Source organism: Lygodium microphyllum, chromosome 3 (assembly GCF_053477565.2).
Source record: "Lygodium microphyllum isolate KBCC chromosome 3, Lygodium_microphyllum_v1.1.10, whole genome shotgun sequence".
Lineage (NCBI taxonomy): Eukaryota > Viridiplantae > Streptophyta > Polypodiopsida > Schizaeales > Lygodiaceae > Lygodium > Lygodium microphyllum.
This window is the reverse complement of record NC_141137.1, coordinates 126,727,435-126,744,814: the sequence shown is the minus strand read 5'-3', so window position 1 is coordinate 126,744,814 and position 17,380 is coordinate 126,727,435. Positions and strand designations below refer to the sequence as shown.

At 42.3% G+C, this 17,380-nt stretch overlaps 1 protein-coding gene across 2 annotated transcripts in view; it reads right to left on the bottom strand.

Annotated features, from left to right (window-relative positions):
* Positions 1-17,380, bottom strand: part of LOC148038870 (uncharacterized) — a 50,070-nt gene that overhangs the window by 4,777 nt on the left and 27,913 nt on the right. The gene's annotated exons all lie outside the window — the stretch shown is intronic.

Here is a 17,380-nt window from a genome sequence, read left to right as displayed (position 1 = left end):
TACCTAGAGAGCTCCCATATCCTCTGCAAGAAATTTACCAACCAAAATAATACCTCCATGATCACAAGTGCTGCTCCAATCTCTACTCTAATAATGTCATGGGGGTACTGATGGTTTGCTTTGTATTGTGTGTGTGTGTGTGAGAGAGAGAGAGAGAGAATACAAAAATTATGAACACTAAGAACTAAGCAGATAAGGGAAAAAATATACAACAGGTTGTGCATGTATACACTCGACCGTAGGACTTCACACTCTCAAGTACAAGAAGAGACAAATACAAAAAGGGGCAGTCGCCTATATAGGCACAATGTGGAGAGAGAAGCTGCAGGTTGGCCCAAAAAGCAGCCCAACTGGGGGCAGGTCAGCATGGGCTGCTGCATGGCAGTCCTACCTGCCTGGCACACTCACCCAAGTCTACCCACCTGTCCATGCACCTGCCTGCTAACCCACGCACCTGCCCATGCTGCCTATGCTGCCCAAATCTGTCTGCACCTGCCCACTCTGGCTGCCCATCTGCTGGAACTGCCCACCGCCCTGCCTGCCTGCCCATCCAAGAGGTGACCTTTAACAGCACCAAGTTTCAATCTGTCAAAAACCTGATTAAGCTGCATTTTCAACAATTTACTGTTTCATGCAGCATTTTGAGGCTGTTTGCTGCTTATCATCTATGCATTCTAGTGTGTTTTGCAATTTGAACAGCCCAGGAAAAAAGCATATGGTGGCTGATACATATCTCACCAACCACAAGTAGTGTGTGGGTAGTGTTATTTGATTATATATTTATGCACAAATGAGGACTTTCAATTAAAATAGGTTTTCAATCAAGCAAAGGTAGTTAGCTAACAAAAAATATTTTAAAAAAGTTACGAAACTATGTCGTGCAAAACCTTGTGTAGGTCATAGAATTCCTTGCTCCTACACAAGTTCAAGAAAAATCTTTTTTTGGCCCAGCCTTTGACATCACATTGAAGACTTCATTTGAGTTTGTCATAAGGTGAAAACTGAGAGACATAGCACTCCAAGCTTGTGCCACAAGAGTTTGTCGTGAATGATCATGTCAACAGTCATAGACTCTTACGATGTCATATAGACTCAAAAAAGAGTGTCCACCACCACAGCTGTAGCTTGCTGGAAATAGGGAGAACCAACAACAAAAGGGGGGAAAATTAGCTCTATGAGTATTAACACTGAAGGACAAAGAGAGGAGAGGGATAGCTTGCTAGAAACAATGAAAGATAGCTGAAAATCTGAGGGAGAACAGCTGCAAGTAGTGTGGACAGGCAAGGAAAAAGTTTAGGAAGCTGCAGGATGAGGGATTTAAGGTTTAGGGCTGTAGACAGCAGCAAATCTGCAGTAGGAGAAGTAAACAGCAGCTAAAGAGAGTAAGCAGCAGGTAAATGAGGGTGAAGACCTGAGGAGAACAGGTGGAAACTGCATGCACAGCCTAGAAAGTGAAAAAGAGGCCTGAAACTGGAGTATACCCTGCCTGTCCCGAAACATGTTTTGGGGCCAAAACATTTCAGTCCATTCTGTGGTTCTGTTTCGGACCCCTGAAATGGTGTTTCAAGCAACTATGGTTTCTATTGTCAATAGGTGGAGATAGAGGTCTAAGAACTGACAATTCGTTTTGGAGAGAAATATTTGATACTTAAGAAAAAATTGAATCTCGTGCCTTCATATTATCTACAGATGGCTGAAAATTTTGTGGGATAACAAATATTCAAATATTGTTGAAATGTAAGGCCCTACATAACAGAAAGAATGAATCAACTTTATACAACACTTGGATTCAGCATTTGGACACATTAAAGCTTCCATTAGGGAATATCTCAACACAAAGAAAAGAAGGCTATAGATAAACATCAATGACACGCAAAAAAACAAAAAACATGACATTGATATCTTTGGGAATCTATGAAGCTTTACCATGCTTTTCATAGGCCTTTCTTGAAGGGATTGGATACAATTCTTGAGTCATATCAAAGCGTTTAAGAGAGAGAATTCTAAAAAGGCACAATTTCAAGAAAACATTTAACTAGATTCAGGATCTATTCTACTCGCAGTGCCAAGCGGATGGATGTGAATTACTTCAAGGATATGCTACAAACTTACAAAGAAGATACTCTCTTGTGAGTTGTAGAAAACTGCAATTTAAGTAGAACGAGTGTCACGACTCACCAACCACGTATGAACCAGTCAAATACTCATCTGCATGTGCCCGTTTGTTCTTGAAATACATCATTCTCGAGGGATGTGGTTAACTATGAAATATCATATTCCATGAAAGGAAAATGAAAGATCATATCTCTGTATTTAGTATGCAAGAGATTGTAAAAGACCATATTCCACAAATGGTAAATGAGAGACCCTTTGAATATTTTTATCTATCATGTGAGGACCATGTAGATTGTATTGATTATAATAGAGTGTATTCCTATTTGTTGGAATAAGGTTAGATCATCACAATGATCTATAGGATCAAGATTGGATCCTGAGAATGGGAGATGGAATCAAATTTCGAGTGAAGGGGAGAGTGTGCAATGAGAGTGCGAGATAGAAGCGAGAGCAGTAGTGTTGAGAGAGAGAGAGAGAGAGAGAGAGAGAGAACGCACAGATAAGTGTACCACATTGTGATGGTACACAAAGAATAAAAGAATGTATTTATATGTTAGGGTACAATAAGGGTGTGTTCACACCCGTATATCTTTATACACGGAGACAAAGGGACTTTGCATCCAACAAATTTACATCCAACAACCTCCCGCTTAAAGGCCCGAAGTGGTACCTTTAAGCTAACCAACTCCCACTAAACGGATGCAATGCTCATGTTAAGGCTTTGCAAGACTCTTAGTGAGAACATTTGCAAGGTTATCTTGGGTTTTGACCTTAGTCAGTGTAACTAGACCATCATCCAAGACCTGTCGAATAAAGTGGTACCTAACATCTATGTGTTTGGTAAGTGCATGGAACATGGCATTCTTAGCCAGACATACTGCACTCTAGCTTCTGTGGCTAAAAAATATTCAGCCTCTATAGTACTCAATGCCACAATTTTCTGCAACCTTTAACACCAAGAGATATCCCCACCAGCCAACATAAAGACATACCCACTAGTAGATTTCCTAGTGTTAAGATCTCCTCCCATATCCGAATCACAAAACCCCTGCAACTCTAGTGTACTCTTTCCATAACATATACACTTTTCTTGTGTATCCTTTAAGTATCTGAAGATACATTTCATTGCTTCCCAATGTGGCTTGCCAAGGTTAGACATGAATCTGCTAACAACTCCCACTGCATGAGCAATGTCAGTGAGAGTTGCAACCATGGCATACATCAAAGATCCACAAGCTGATGCATAAGGTATGCCCTTCATAGCACTAGCAACTGCATCATCCTTTGGGCAATCAGCTTTGCTAAGCTTCGTATGTGGCGGTAAAGGCACACCAAGAGGCTTAGCATCAGCCATATGAAACATGTCAAGTACTTTGCTAATGTACTTATCCTGTGAGAGAAACAAGTGCTGCCCTCTCTCTCTTTTAATGCGCATGCCCAAAATGTGTTCAGCTGTCCCCAAATCTTTCATTGAGAAGGCTGAACTCAGCTGCTTTTTAAGAGCATTCAAAGTATTCTTATGCTTTCCTGCAATCAGCATGTCATCCACATATAAGACCAACACAATAAGGCTTCCATCATCAGCCTTTTTAGTGTATAAGCAGTGATCTACATGACTGTGTTTAAATACATGGCTGAGCATGAAGGTATCAAACTTTTTGTACCACTCTCTAGGGGCTTGTTTCAGCCCATATACCCTGCGTTTCAGCTTACAAACCAAATGCTCTTTACTTGGAATTTCAAAAACTTCGGGTTGTTTCATGTACAACTCTTCATTCAGGTCACCATCATGAAGAAAAGCAATCTTCACACCCATCTGATCCAACTCTAAATCCAAGAATGCAATGAGAGCAAACAAAACACGGAGCGTAGCCATCTTCACCACTGGTGAAAAAACCTCCCGGAAGTCTATGCCTTCCTTCTGTGTATAGCCCTTAGCAACCAACCGTGCCTTGTACTTGGGCTTCCCATCAATACATTTCACCTTGTAAACCCATTTATTAGGGATAGCTTTTCTATCCTTGGGCAAAGATACAAGCTTCCATGTGTTATTTGCATACAGAGACTTCATCTCTTCTTGCATAGCAAGCTCCCACTTTCTCTTGTTTTCACATGACTGTGCCTCTCTAAATGTCAGAGGCTCACCCTCATCAGTCAACAAAATGCAGTCCAAAGATGGCTGAAACCTCTGTGGCTGCCTTCTAACACGTGTAGACCTTCTTACCCAATGATCTGTATTGGCACTGGGCCTACATTCTCAGGTATGTGCACACCATCACCTGGGGACTGATTTTCAACACTTCCTTTCTGCTGTAACCTGTTTTCAGCATGTTCTTCTTGCTGTCCTACTCTATCCTGTGCATCTATTTGCTGTCCATTATCTTCTCGCTGTAGCAAAATAGGTTGCTGCTCATTTTCAGCATCAAAAGGAACAAAATCTTCAGCTAATGGCTGCTGAATGGCTGGCTATTCATGCTGAAATTTGACCTTCTTTTTGTCAAGGTCACCATGTGTAGCATTTTTCAGCAACTTTGCCTCATTAAATACTACATCTCGGCTGCATACTATCTTCCTGCCCTGAGGAAGCCAAACTCTATAACCCATCTCTCCCTCATCTCCATATCCCATGAAGATATCTTTGATGGATTTCATGTCTAGTTTGGTCCTCTAATCTACAGGTACATGCACAAAGGCATCACAACCAAAGACACACAAATGGTCATATGAAGCAGATTTGTTAGACCAAACCTCCTCAGGAATGCCATTTTCCAATGCATGATTGGGAGAGCGATTGCATACATAAACTGCAGTTTTAAGAGCCTCTCCCCAGAACTGTTGTGGAAGAATAATTGTGGACAGCATGCATCTAACTCTCTCACAAAGTATGCGATTAAGTCTTTCAGCCACACCATTTGATGCAGGATTATAAGGGGTTGTTTGCTAACTCCCTCTTAATACCATGCATCTCACAAAACCTTTTGAACTCATTAGAGACGCTCTCACCCCCATTATCCGTTCTTATAGCTTTTAACTTAAGCCCTTTCTATGTGGTAACAAAAGCATGAAACATGAAACCTTTTAAAAGTATCCAACACTTCCTTTTTGCTCTTTAACACATACACCCATGACTTTCTATAAAAGTAACAAAGTACCGTGCACCCCCATATGAATTAACAGGCATAGTGCACACATCAAAGTGTACTAAATCAAGAGCATTGGACTTCTTAACGACACCAAAGTAATAAGAAGGCTTCACATGTTTTCCAGATATGCAATCATTACAAAATTCGAGACTAGAGCTTTTTACATCAAATCTCCCTAAAGAGGAGAGAACATGAAGGTCTTTTTATCTCATATGGAGAAGTTTTTTGTGCCAAAGTTCCATCTGTGAGTGGACTTCAGCCAAAGCCAAGAACTTGCCAGTTAATGCTTTACAATGCAAATAATACAAAGTCCCCCTTTTACTGCCTCTAACAATCAGCATAGAGCCTTTGTGGACCTTCCTGTTGTGCTAAGAAATGCACTTAGCCACTTAAACAGCCCCAAAACATGCTTATTTTTAGGCTTATTTTAGCCAAAACCCTAAAATGGAGAGCTAAGTGGGAGAGGATCTATCTTGTTTAATCTCGTTTTTATAGATTTCAGGTGTTTCAGCTTGCTGCCCACACCCCGTTCGCAGAGAATATCTCAGCCGAAGCTGTCCATTGCTGTCTCCATCAATTGGCGCCTGATTTTCAGCCCTCTTCACGCAGTTTGGAGCTAATTCCAACCAGACGACTGATGCTCTTGTGCAGACCTGCTGCCCTACAACCTGCCACATCATCACAGTCCTGTTGCTTGCGTTTTAAGTCTTTCTCTCTCTTGCAGACTCACCTGCCTACGTTTTTAGTATCTCTCTCTCCTGCAAGCTGTCATGCCTACGTTTTTAGTCTTTCTCTTACCTCTTGCTTGCGTTTTTAGTTTTTCTCTCTCCTCATTGTTGTCTACATCAGATCCAGCTTCTCGCTGTTGCGTTTGCTGGTGTTCGACATTCGGAGGCTGCCTTGCTGCGATTCGGGATCCGTTCGGAGTACGACACACTCTCCAGCTCATTACCCCTGCCCTCAAACTTGAGATACAAGAGTTCGAGGTTCAATATTCATTCACTGCATTGTGTGTTTGCTGCATGAGCATCGTATTATTCAATAGTTATATCACTTCATTTATTTACTGTGTTCATTGTCTCTGAGTTACCCTAACCCTAACTGTGTTCTTTTATCAGTCTGTGCTTTGTCGTATGGTTTCCGCTTATGTTTCTGTGTTAAGGTATTTCTTTACATGGTATCAGAGTCTCATATTCTCTAAGAAACCTAGGCCTTTGACCTAAAAGCTCTACACAAGAAGCAAGAACAACAGTAGATTCAAATGACTTCGAACACAACAACACCGATTCAATCTCCAAAACCAACTATGTTGAGAACCAAGCGAGTGGGCTGATTAGCTTGCTCCACAAAGTTCCGACATGGTGAAAAACACTTCTGATTACATAGAAGAAAAGCTAGGCAAGCTAACCTCTGAAGAATACAAACTGATCATAGCTTATCGACGAAAGAAAATTGAGGAGCTCGATCGAACGATTGCCCTTCAAGAAAAGCTTCTAAATAAAGGTATGCATGAATAGAACTCTTCAGATATTGCGCATAAATCTAATGATATTGCAGGGCCGTCGAGACCTCCATCAAGGACGAGTCCCCCTCTTAAAGAACAAGACCCAGAGTATGTTCCTTTCTTTCATCCTCTTTCATCCACTCTAGTGCAATGTACTTTAGATTCATCTTTTGTCCCTTCTTCTTTTACCTCTTCAGCTTTGCAATATTCTGGTAGAGATTCTGTGGAAGAAAAAGTCCAGTTTATTGACTATGGAAAAGGTCCTCTTGAGGACCAATTCTTGTATGTTAACACACGTCGTGGAGATTATAAGAAAAAGCCAAGTATCTCTTCTTCTAACCTTCCTTCTTTTTAATCTACTTCACAAAATCTGAATGAATTTGGTGTTCCTTTTTCTTCATTGCATGGTGCATCATCATCTTCACACTTTTATTTTCAATCATTAAATGTTAAAAATGAATAAAATGCATCTGCACCTCACACACCACATTTTCAAAACCCACCCATTCCACCACATTCTTCCGCTGCTTCTCCACTTCCATTCACACCATTTGCATTTTCATTTCAGACACCTCATGTCGCACCACACATCACACCGAGGGGTTATGGAAACATAGGCACATTCTTTAGGACCTCATCCTTACCTCTACCGGGTAGTGTTCCACCTACTTCACACGCACTTTCAAGATCATTGCAGCCTGGGTATCCCCCCTAATCTCTCTCCCCAGTGTGGATCAGTTGACTTCACAGTTTGCCTCCATGGCTTTACCTAGTGGACCTTTTGGTCATACTGCTGTGCCCCAGCCTCACTTTGGGCTGGGCTTCCGTGTCCCAGTGCCTCCACATACACCGGCACCTTATGGAAGCATTCATGTTCCAATGCCTCCGCCTCAATTCGCGCTCATTGGACACTCACAACCTACTTCTACCTACCCATCTTTTTCCTCCTCCTTCTTATCAGGCATATCCACCTCCACCATCTTACCCTCCACAATCTTATCCCCCACATCTATCTTACCCTACCTACCCAATACCTCATGATTCTAGCTCATCTTCTGACAAGCATGCATTTAATGACAAGACTCGTTCTAATGGGTCAAACTTTACTACTTGGTCGAACTTGATGAGACACGTCCTTGACTCCCAGAACCTATCGGATCTTGTGCAAGGGTTGGAACCCCAACTCGATCCCGCACTTGTTCCATACGAGATTGTCCGCTCATGGAAGGCTATGAATGCCTCCACTATTGTCGAGCTGATGTAGGGCTTAATACCTGAGTTTCATTCTCAGCTTCAGCATTTTGACTTAGCGTCAGAGTGATGGACACACTTGACCGACTGCTATACGGCTCGAGATAAAACCCGTCGTATTAATCTTGACCATGAGCTTCAGCTTTTCAAAATCACTGACCGAGATGACTTGAAAGTCAAGTTGGCTAAGTATCAGCGTCTCCTCATCACTGAATTTTCCACTACGGGGACTCCTAAGTCCTCTGACGATCAAGTCACATTGTTCCTAAACAAACTCCCCAGGAAATACTTCAATTTTGTGGAAGGCATAGCTTCAAAACCTACCATGCCTACATTCTATGAATTTGAGTGTCAGTTGTTACGTTACGCACGGTTGTTTGATCAGTTTCATTCGAATTTCTCTTTAGAGGGGGCTCTTGTTGCTCATTCTCAAAAAGAGCAACAAGGGAAGAACAAACAAAAACAAACCTCTACTCAAAATCAAAATCAAACTCAAAAGCAAAATCAATCCGGAGACTCACAAGGAACATCCCAATCCCTCAAATCTAGGTGGCAGAATGTACCTAAAAAGAATAGATATTATCAATATTGTCAAAAGGCTGGCCATTTTGAAGACAAGTGTCAATCAAAGGCAAGAGGCACAACACCAAAACCTAAGTCTCAGACCCCCACCCCTCAGTTGGGAAACCCCCAGCAGGGGAGGTAGGGTGATGGCAAGGGGCAGTTTAAAGGTCAGACTCACAGTGCCACCGCACAACCATCTCAATCGACAATGTTCTCAACTCCAAAGGGCTTGTCTAATTGGTCTGCAAAGGCCCACATCGTCTCCATAGAGAAATCAAATGCGAGTCTCATCCATATCTGTGAGTTGTCTCCCGACAAGGTTACCGCAGAGGCCCACTCGACACAGCCAAGCACTTCAACTCTTGTTTGGATTGTGGACATTGGAGCTACACATCACATGACTCCTATAGCACACATCTTTCGTACCCGAGCCCCTGCAGTCGGGCGGATCTGCGTAGGAAACAACTCCTCGAATTAAGATTCAGGCACAAGGTTGCGTCAATTTTGCACTGACAAGGGTCCGGATCTGGCTACGCTAGACAATGTATATCATGTCCCTCAGCTTGGGGTGAACTTGTTATCTATTCAGCAACTTTGCCAGTTGGGGCGAGCGGTTTTCTTTACAGTAACCACAGTCGAGATGCTCGACTCTCTGACTAGTTTAGTGATTGCTCGCAGTGAGGCACAGCCTAATGGCCTATACCACATGACACACTTTCTGACCGAGCCGACAGCCGAGGGCTTCGTGTTCCATAGCTTCCAGGCCTTAGCCATATCTCGGGAGCCTACGAACAATGAGCGTCAAAGCATTTTCGCTTAGTGCATCTTGGTTATGACTCACTTTATGAGTTGTCACGCCATGAGCTGGTTAAGGGCCTTCCACGCCTAAAGCTGGCTCGAGATGTTTGTAAAGCTTGTCAGCTCAGGAACCAGCACCTTTACACTTCTAAGATCCACCACCAAAGGCAATAAAATACCCTCTTGCATCAAGTTGCCCAACTGACATTAGACTTTTCTTTATGCCAAGTACATATCTAACATCATGCAAAATCAGCTCGATCATTTTCAAGAGCCAAGTGAATGGTACCTACACCCTCTATCTCACATGCATAGTTGTTGCCCAAGTAAATCGTCCCTAGGCAACCTGCGGTGTATTTAGAAAATGACAACTTCAAAGAGGGAGTAACATGAAAAGAGGCACCTTTGTTCACTATCCATGATTGTGACAGCCCACATGAGTTGAAAGTAAGGCATCAATTACCTCCTTTTTGTGATGTGCATATCACCTGCTGCTGCCATAATATTTACGTCATTACATGAGGCTACTACAAGCATCTCTTCAATGTCAGGAAGCTCTTCAATGACCACACATGACGCAACATTTACCTTTGCTACTTCTTTTGAGGAAGAGTTGTCATCATCTTTTTCTTACCCTGTTGTTTCTTTCTTTCTTACTCTTTTTTACTCCTACTTCTGCCTTTATTTGTTGCATTACCTCTCTTTTCTGACCTGCCTCTAAGGTAATAGGCTAAGCCACTACTTTCGCCACTGGATTTTCTTCTGATCTCCTCATTGAGAATAGAGCCCCTAACACCATCAAAGGTTAAAGCAAGATTGTTGCTAAGTGAAACAACCAAAGAATCCCACCTATCAGGCAAAGTCATCAACAAGAAAATAGCCTTTAATTTATCATCGAAGGCCAACAAACCAGAGTCCTGTAACTAACTCAAAATCCCTGTGAAAGTACTCAAATGCTCAACTGCGGGCTTAGACTCATCCAACTCCATGTTCACAAGCTTGTGCATAAGATACACTTGATTCACTGGAGTTATATTTTCATAAGTGTCCTCTAGCTTTTTCCATATAGCATAACCCGTATCAAGACGCTTAATGTCTGTAAGTACATCATTAGACACGGCCATCTTAATGTATGCAATGGCCTTCTTGTTGAGTCTAGCCCAATCCACATCTGTCATAGTTGCAGGCTTAGTTTCTAAGAGAGCATCTTCACAGTTCTTGAGAAACAAAATGCCCTACATCCTGTGACCTGTCCCTCCACAAATCAAAGCTAGTACCATCAAACCTCTTGATTTCAAAGAGGGATTTAGTGTCACTACTGCTAGAAGCATTTGCAGCCATTTTTCAGCAATGCACCAAAAATCAATACTGCAATTTATGACAACAAACAAGATTTTCAGAAAATAAGAGCAAAATTCAGTTCAAGTATATGTACAGCAGTAGAACGGATTACTTTCAGCAGTATAGCTGAAATTTCAGCATACATTACATGCATACATCACTGCCAGGTGACTCCTACTTCAGCAATATCACCAAAAATACATCTACAACAATCCCAGATCTGCAAATGATCACTAAGACTGCTGCAACATGAATATTCAGCAATACATCAACTCAATGGGAGTTGCCCAACAAGTGTACTACATACATATGTGACCAAGTCAACTTCCAATACACAAAAAACACCAAAATTCTCCGCAATTTCTTCAAAATCTCACAAGTGGGAGATAAGTCTCACTGCTTACAGCACCAAGATTGCTTCAGCAATGTTCCCAAAGTGCATTTTTCAAATCAATTTTACCAAGATCCACAAATTTCAAAATTTCACAAAATTTTGCAAAAGCCCCAAATTTCTCAAGTCCAAATGTGCACCAATGTTAGTAAATCTGGCTATACATGAAAAACCCTAAAATTTTAGAGTCAATGTGCACAAATTTTTTTTTGCAATTTCCGAGTCAAATGTCACCATTATGCATAAACAGCATCAAATCTGGAAAAATCCCCAAATTTTTGGGCCAGATTTGCACAGATCTGGAAACTGTGCTTCCACGCGTGAACCCCCGTCAAGGAAAAAGAAAAGATGTGAAATTAAGGAAGTTTTGATTTCCATTCAAAAAGAAATAACTAAAGGGACAGGGGGGCCGGTTGACTTGCCAGCGCCATGTGACTGACGCGACTGACGTCTGCGCTAGTTCATCATCCACCGATCAACTGGTCACTTCCCGCTTGACGTCCTGTACGCCTGGTCGCTTTTGTAACGTCGCCTGGTCGCCCAGCTGCTCGCTCGACCTGCACACCACATGTCATGCTACCTGCCACTGAACATCCAACAGGTCCACGTTGCTGCACCTGCCTTTCGCCTGACACACTCAGTACTTGTTGCCCGACGGTTACACACTCAACAATTGCCAGTCGCCCCGACTGGTGCTCGACTAACCTTCTTCTGCCTAGAGCTGTTCGTGAGCTGCCTTTGATCTCGAGAAGCGTGCACTCTGTGCTCTCATACCATTTGAAGGGGAGTGCACAATCAGAGTGTGAGATAGAAGCGAGAGCAGCAGTGTTGAGAGTAAGAGAGAGAGAGAGTGAACGCAGAGATAAGTATACCAGATTGTGATGGTACACAAAATAAAAGAATGTATTTATATGTTAGGGTACAATATGGGTGTGTTCACACCCGTATATCTTTATACACAAAGACAAAGGGACTTAACATCCAACACCGAGAGCAATCAAGACAAGATACCAAGAATAGTCAATGAAATCATATTTCAAGATTTAGTTTTTGATAATATGGCCAATGATATCTCAATCCCGTGGTCTCCAGATTTAATGTATCAAGGGGTAATCTTGAATAATATGGCCAGACACATCCCAATCCCAATATCCTAAATATAAATAGCGCATCAAATCCAATGTCACCTAAGTCGTACTCTTGGTCCAAAAGCGGATTGGGAAGAATTAAAACTGAAACTAAAAAAGTGAAAACATGGATGGAATATCAAAGAATCCCTAGCTCCCTCCTTACATATTTTGTTATGTTTTCATGAATTATTTTTGTATGTACCCCATACTTCATTGTCTATACAAAAACATAATGCTACGTTTAAGTATACAAGAATTATGCTACAGAGTTTAAGCATTATGCTACATGCTAGACCTTTTGGCAAGCTCTCTTTGAGAACCTCGGGACTCCGTTAAAATTTCCATCCTCTTATCATCCTCAAACGGATGGGCAAAGTGGAGGCTCATTTATGGCTAATCATTTGTCTCAGATCTTGTCCCTGTAGTTAATATATGCTCCATTCCTCCACTCTCATAGTATCGAATCACATCCACTTGGAGAGAGGTAGACTAGAGGTGCTACCAGTCATCACACATAACATCACCTCTGTGGTATGTACGATGCATCTCATGTTCTTGAGTTATGGATTCCACTGCACATTTATTCATTCTTTGTGTTCTTGTATCCTCTCTTTCATTATTCACTCCTCTCAGCATTCAACAGTTGTGTTCTTCCGCTTTTGTTGCTCATTCTCAAATGGTATCAAACAACCATTGTGATGGTTCTATGCTTTTTGTGCTGTTATTGTTCACTGTTTCAGGTCTCGAACATTAAAGTGCTGCATTTTGCTGCTCCAATGTCTGCTGCATGCTGGGCAACCTGTTTCTATGCTAGGCAACCTGATTTGCCGATGGTCTAAGCTGCTAAAGTCTAGCTTTCTCACTGCTAGAGCTCCTATACCCTGTGTACTTCATCCTCAGCTCTTTGTCTTCTCCTGGCAGCCTGTCCAACAGTTTGGCAACCTCTTTCTGGCAGTAGGGAACCTGTTTTGCTGCCATACAGAAGTCTGCAACCTGTATTTTTGGAGCTGGTACTGGCATGGATGGCTGGGGCTGCTACATCAGAGCTGTCAAACGTTTCACCGCTACTCCAGGACCCTTTGGCACTTGCATTTTATGGCTAACTGCTCCAGAGTGTGGCAAACTTTGCATTTTCGCTAACCTGCTCTACTTCACACTTGTGTTTAGCAAGTTCAGCTGTAAAGAGAGTCTCCTCAGCTCTCTGTCTTCTCTTGGCAGCCTGTCCAACAGTTTGGCAACCTCTTTCCAGCAATCAGCAGCCTGTTTTCCTGCTGTACAAAAGGCTGTAACCTGCATTTTTGGAGCTGCTCCTCACATGGAGGGCCGAGACAGCTACATCAGGGCTGCCAAACATTTCACCTCTGTCCTAGGACCTTTTGACACATGTATTTTATGTCTGACTGCTCACACATGTACTTTATGTCTAACTGCTCCTGTGTGGTAACCTTTGCATTTTTGCTGAGCTGCTCTAGTTCACACTTGCATTTTGCATTTTCAGCTGTAAAGAGGGTCTCCTATGTTGGTGGTGGTGTTTTCTCAGTACACTGCCACTCCCATCTTCATGCTTTTCGTTCTGCTTGTGTGTATGTGAACTATCCTATGTGGTATGAACTATGGAACCCTTGTGTTATTCAAGCTAATAGACCATAGGTGCCCCAAGCATCTACTTTCTCTATTCTTCCTTAATCATCTTGCGTATCATTGACATTCTTCATGACAGTTCTATTTGATTGGCTTGAGGTTCTCATTCACCATCTAATCTTCTAAAGACTTCCTTTTCAAGCTACAACTCTTGGACCCCTCGAGCTGACTCGAATGTGTCAGAAGTGGAGCAGCAATGGAAGCGTAAATATATGCTGTAATAAATTGTTGAAACACAAGACAAAAGAGAAAGGGAAAGAAAGAACATTGAAGAACACAATACAAAGGAGAACTCGGATGTATGCTCGGGAAATGGAATCTATATATCCAACACGAGACGGTCGCATACAACAGTGAGTGGCTGTGTGGGCACCGGCACTGGCTCCTCTCCCCAACAGAAGATCCACAAGTGATGTTGAGTGACTGACTAACTGAGGAGGAAGAGCCTCAATAAATAGGACAAAAATATGCCCTCAATATGATCAAGTCGGCCAGCATTTAATGCTGGTCAGCCAGCAATAAATGCTCAATATGACCATAAAATGACACAAATAAAAATGCCTAAATATCCTAAATAATGTCCCCAACCTCTACATACACAGACTCACACATGAGCTGACATATCTGCTAACACCCTCTCTCATATCATGGGCGATCTGATACAATACAATGATACAATGAGAATGAATCATAAACCATACAGCATAGAACCACCAAGTAGAACCATGGATACCCAAGCAGTGGGTGATCAAGCCACCACCAAGCTGCCTCGGAGAGAACCTGATGTCGATGCCGATCATACCAGCTCCTAAAAATAGAGAAGATCATAGCATATCTCCGTATCTATCCCAATCTCTCAATAGCATACATGACTATCCTGTCAAAAAGGCCTCTAGAGCTTACGTGACCACCATGGATTCCCCACCTTTGGCCAGACCGCCAAAGTGTCCCCTCATGTGAGCTCAAGACCAGGAGCTAAGCCCAATCTCCGTCAAATAAACAGCCCATCATGAACCTGGATGTCAATCCTAGCTCCAAGATTTGATCCTACCAGACTTCAATCGATGCATCAAGGAAGTCTCTCTTTGGATCCTCTGCATCTGTATAAATGTATAGATGAGGCACAGCTGCCCCATCTCACCACCCTCTCACACTCTCTCTTTGGCACTTGAGAGTCGTGAGGGATGTGGCCATCACCACTACTAGAAAGCAGCTGAGGAAGGGGTCATCAATTCCTTATCGCGATTCGAAGAAGTTGATCCTTTCCACGCCTTGGAATTCTCCTTGACTGGAGGATCGAAGTCCAAGTCTGAGGCAGATGATGACTCGTCGGAGGAGTCCACATCTCGCATCGTCTTTTTCTCCTTCTTCCTGAAAGCCGCTAACTCTTTGCAATCCTTCCGTAAATGACATTTCTTCCCACAATGGTAACACTCGGTCTTCGACTTCTTTTTCTTCGAACCCCTCTTTGAAGTTGCAAAAGCCTCATTGGAATCTCTATGTAATGTATCATTAGTGGATGTGCATGGAGGAGCCATTTGTAGAGGATTTAGAAAAGAAGTAGAGAAAAGAAGGTATTGGGAGAGGGAACACAGCCAAACCACAAGCACAGACTAGAGAAAATGAGAGTTCATATGCAATATTCACCAAAATTTGACCAAAACAAGAAGAAATCTACTACTTAAAGTAAAAAAACTGTCAAAAACTGCCTGAAACAACAAAAACGGCTTGAAAATGCAATCGTGCAACCAGGCTGAAATACGAAAACACCAAAATGCAGGCTAAAGCTGCCACGCAGGCAAGAGAGGGGCTGACGCACACTGTACGTATGCTGATGTCGGCAAAAACGCAAGTAAAATAGGTCGCCTTGTTGAAGCAACAATCACCTGATCAACAATGGTCAAAACAGTCCTGAAATCAGCAAAGAAAATACAACAAGAGCACAAATCCTGAAATCTGATACCATGTCAGAAGTGGAGCAAAAATGGAAACGTAAATATATGTTGTAATAAGCTACTAAAACACAAGACAAAAGAGAAAGGGAAAGAAAGAACATTGAAGAACACAATACAAATGAGAACTCAGATGTATGCTCGGGAAATGGAATCCATATATCCAACACAAGACAGTCACATACAACAGTAAGTCACTGGCTGCAAGGGCACCAGCACTGGCTCCTCTCCCCAACTGAAGATCCACAAGCGATGATGAGTGACTAACTAATTGATGAGGAAGAGCCTGAATAAATAGAACAAAAATATGTCCTCAATATGAGCAGGTCAGACAGCATTTAATGCTGGTCAGCCAGCAATAAATGCTCAATATGACCAAAAAATGACACAAATAAAAATGCCTAAATATCCTAAATAATGTCCCCAGCCTCTGCATGCACAGACTCACACATGAGCTAACATATCTGCTAACAGAATGGTGGTTCCATGTCAAGGAGGAAAGAAGGCTTTTTCTAAGGCATGCTAAACTAACAAATGCTTAACTGGTTGGTCCATGCAAGTTCTGGCATTCTTTGATCTCCTCTACCATGGTATCTATTCTCCTCCAGTGCATGCTTTGACAAAGAGCGAGTGTCACGAGGATGTGAATTTTTGAAGTAATGTTGCTTGGACACTTAAGTTGGAGCATTTAAGTTATACGCATATGAGGTCCTAAACTAAGGTTTGTGGAAAGTTTCAACGCTTTCGAGTTCAAGAGATTGGGAAAGGCTGAAATTGAGGTCCTAAAATTGAGGCTGGACATGGCTAAAGTTTGGGCTTGGACATGTATTTTCGAATTTTCATTAATATCCTTGGCTGGAAATTAAGTCCAGATGCTGAGATTGCATGGGCAGATTTGACACTTCACAGTTGGCTAAGTTTCGATACCATGCAAGGCTATGTGAAGCTATTTGGGACAAATCTGAGGGTGAAGGTCTCAGTTTTGGGTAGAGAGCTGTTGTAGCACCATGGCAGCAAGCAACCTGATCTAGAGAGGATTCTACAGCCATTGATTCAGCTAGCAATTGTGCATGCGCTACAAGAAAGGGGCAGTAGTCTCCTTCACCACCTCAAGGAGACCTTGCAGCAGAAGAGGATCGCTCCGCAACGGCACTAGGGTCTTACCCCCCTTTTGAGGATGTTGGCACCATTAGGATTCCCATGAGAGTTACCATTTGAAAGATTCTCTCTCCAACTAGTTCACAATTCCTCTCAGAAAAAATTGAAGAGGACAGCACTGAATTTGCTGTCATAAACCCTAATTTCTGCTGAATTTAGGGTTTTCCAGCCATCTTGAGAAGCATGCCCATAAATTGGAAGCCTAATGATCAGAGTAGCTCATGGAACAGAAAAACTTACACCAGATCTTAAGGGAATTGCACATCCACATTTAGATTGGCCCACATGCCCACATGCAAGTGTTCTCAATTCAATATGTGCCAAAATCAAGGGGCGAATTGGATTTTGATGCTGCTAGTATTTGTGGCAAGCCAAAGAGCCCAAATTTGTAG